This window comes from Phalangium opilio, unplaced genomic scaffold (genome assembly GCF_054372755.1).
Source record: "Phalangium opilio isolate 3A_F unplaced genomic scaffold, DU_Popi_V2 ptg000225l_1, whole genome shotgun sequence".
NCBI classification, from domain to species: domain Eukaryota; kingdom Metazoa; phylum Arthropoda; class Arachnida; order Opiliones; family Phalangiidae; genus Phalangium; species Phalangium opilio.
The window spans coordinates 1336101-1339263 of record NW_028324219.1 but is presented as its reverse complement, the minus strand read 5'-3'; the positions used below and the strand labels follow the sequence as shown (position 1 = coordinate 1339263).

General features: G+C 47.9%; 1 pseudogene; it reads left to right on the top strand.

The window, feature by feature from the left end:
* The first annotated feature begins 1423 nt into the window (after positions 1–1423).
* LOC149615245 (large subunit ribosomal RNA) lies at positions 1424–2487 on the top strand (annotated as a pseudogene).
* The last annotated feature ends 676 nt before the right edge of the window (positions 2488–3163 follow it).

The window sequence follows — 3163 nt, the reverse complement described above, 5'->3', positions numbered from 1 at the left end:
TTTCTCCTTATTACCGTTTTCGTTATGTTTTTCCTTACATCTACTGCTATTGTTAACCCCATTTTTAATTTTACACGGAATTTTAATTCCGGTAAAATTTAAGAAACGGCACCAAAAACCCCTGTCCCTGTGCCGGACGCGTCCGCGAAACGAACGCTTACGATAAGAGAGGGAAACCGGTCGCGTCCGCGAAACGTACGCTTACGATGAGAGAGAGAGATCGCTAGCGTACGCGGTGGCGATACGAAGCTCCGCGTAGAGAGAGAACTGCCTGCCTGGTATATTAGTGAGAGGGGGAAGAGGGAGAGGGGGCATCCCGCTCGGAGAGAGAGGAAAGAAAGGTAGTTTAAATCTCGCGGGCTTTTTTGAGTGAAGGGAAACAAGATGATAATTTTCGTGCACTACCGCACTTTGTGCGCGTGATACATCAGAGATTATGCTGGATGGTTAGGTTAGGTTTCGTAAAATAAATGGGGACGCTTTACGGTCATAGTTATTTCTGGTTTAGGGGATCCAGGATTTTGTTTAAATACATTATTTGATTCGTATGGTTTTTAAAAATTATACTTTAGTGGGGTGCACAATTTAGTTTCATTAATATTATTTGAAATGTGACGTTGTTAGAAATTAAAGGGATACACGATTGTGTTTCAGAAATAGTGTAAAATTACTATTAAGGCCCAGCCCTTGGGCCATCTTGTTATTACTAATGTTTCCTGAGTTGTCCACCATGTTATTACAATGAACCATTTCACCTGCCTTATTGCGAGAGGTAGTCGGGGTACTAAGATAGGGCGTTTAAGTTTGGTAACTAACTTAAAACCTTTACCAGTGTGACCCTGAGAATTACCTTCCAACCCCAAATCTGGAATATCAGGTATACTAATATATTCTTTAATAGTTTCAGGTCTCACTCAGACGTACACGTGATCCCTCTAAGGAGTGCTACCTGACCCTCTAACTGCACCATTTCTAAGATCTGCGCCTGGAATGCATTATAAAATTCCTCGAAAATGGTAAGCATAGTCCCCCTATAGCTTTGGGGATATCTTTTTTATTTTCGGTGTTGGTGATTATGGTATGCAGTCTACTCGTCGAATCGTAAACTAGGTTACTATACTTCTCTGCGCCTGAGGCCTCCTGACGACCCTGTTCACTAAAATCTAACTTTCGCTTTTTTGTTCCGACAGGAGAGAGAACACCTGAACTATCAAAAGAAGAATTAGCAATTTCATCGTCAAGGGTATTATTATTTGATTTTCCAGAGGTTAAGGGTATTATTATTTGATTTTCCAGAAGTTAAGGGTATTATTATTTGATTTTCCAGAAGTTAATCCATCTGGATTGGGCGAGTTTTTAGAAAAGTCCATAGTTAAGTTATAAATTTTTTCGTAAGGGAAACTCCCCACCCACCACCGAGCCCATCAAGGGGAACTTAAACCTAAGGCCAGGGCTGTAACCCTTATATACTCAGGCACGACCCACCAGAGGAAGAGACCCAATTGACCTAAGCCCTAAGCTTGTTCCCTCCGAAGTTTCCCTCAGGATAGCTGGCACTCGGAGAATGCAGTCTCATCCGGTAAAGGGAATGATTAGAGGCCTTGGGGTCGAAAAGACCTCGACCTATTCTCAAACTTTAAATGGGTGAGAAGTCAGGTTTGCTCGACTGAAGCCCGGACGGCAACTTGGATGCGAGTGCCAAGTGGGCCAATTTTGGTAAGCAGAACTGGCACTGTGGGATGATACAAACGCCGGGTTAAGGGGCCCGATACGAGACGCTCATGAGATCCCATGAAAGGTGTTGGTTGTTATAGACAGCAGGACGGTGGCCATGGAAGTCAGAATCCGCTAAGGAGTGTGTAACAACTCACCTGCCGAAGCAACTAGCCCTGAAAATGGATGGCGCCGCGGCCGAATAAACCATGGTGTTTTAAGCCGCGGTGAGTAGGAGGGGCGCAGAGGCGCGCGTCGAAGGTGCCGAGCGTAAGCTCGCCTGGAGCCGCCTCTGGTGCAGATCTTGGTGGTAGTAGCAAATACTCAAGTGAGAACCTTGAGGACTGAGGTGGAGAAGGGTTCCATGTGAACAACAGTTGAACATGGGTCAGTCGGTCCTAAGGGATAGGAGAAATCCGTTCCGAGGCGGGACCTCTCATTCGCAAGTCCCGCTGGTGACTGAAAGGGATTCGGGTTAATATTCCCGAACCCGGACACGGAGATCGTCCCCTTCGGGGGTACATTGCGGTATCGCAACCGAGCTCGGAGACGTCGACGGGAGTCCCGGGAAGAGTTGTCTTTCCTTTGTAAGGATTCGACTCCCTGGAATCGGCTTCTCCGGAGATAGGGATGGGGTTTCCTTAAAGCACCCCGCCTCTTGCGGTGTCCGGAGCACTCCCGTCGGCCCTTGAAAATCCGAGTGAGAGGAAGTGATTTTCGTGCCTGACCGTACCCATACCCGCAGCTGGTCTCCAAGGTGAACAGCCTCTTGTCGTCGATAGAAAAATGTAGGTAAGTGAAGTCGACAAAACCTATCCGTAACTTCGGGACAAGGATTGGCTCTGAGGGCTGGGCCGATCGGGCTGAGGTCCGAAGCGGGTGTGGCTCTGCAACAAGACTGGGGAAGACCGACCGGCGACGGTTTGGTTGGGCCCGGGACAGCGTCGGGGCCTTCCCGTGGAATATTTCAGCTGCGCGGCGTGCTGGGTCTCGTGCCTGGCGCGACTGTTTCGGTGGGCAACTAAGAGCCAACTCAGATTTGGCACGGACCAGGGGAATCCGACTGTCTAATTAAAACAAACATTGAGATGGCCGTTGATCGGTGTTGCCCAAATGTGATTTCTGCCCAGTGCTCTGAATGTCAAAGTGAAGAAATTAAACCAAGCGCGGGTAAACGGCGGGAGTAACAATGACTCTCTTAAAACCCGAACTAGTTAGCCTTCTCGTGGCGAGAGTTGGGACAAGGCTAGAGAGTCAGCGTTGTGCTAATACCTGGGCGGTCAATTGGCGTTCGATATTTTTTGGGCGTCAATTGCGGCTTGCGGCGTATTCCGGTTTCACCGGCTTAAAACGTCCTCTTTGTGAGGTTTCACACGAACACGGGTGCAGAAAATTACCGTACCACTACGTCAAATTATCTACCTTCTGGTAGGCACGGCGATTATAAACT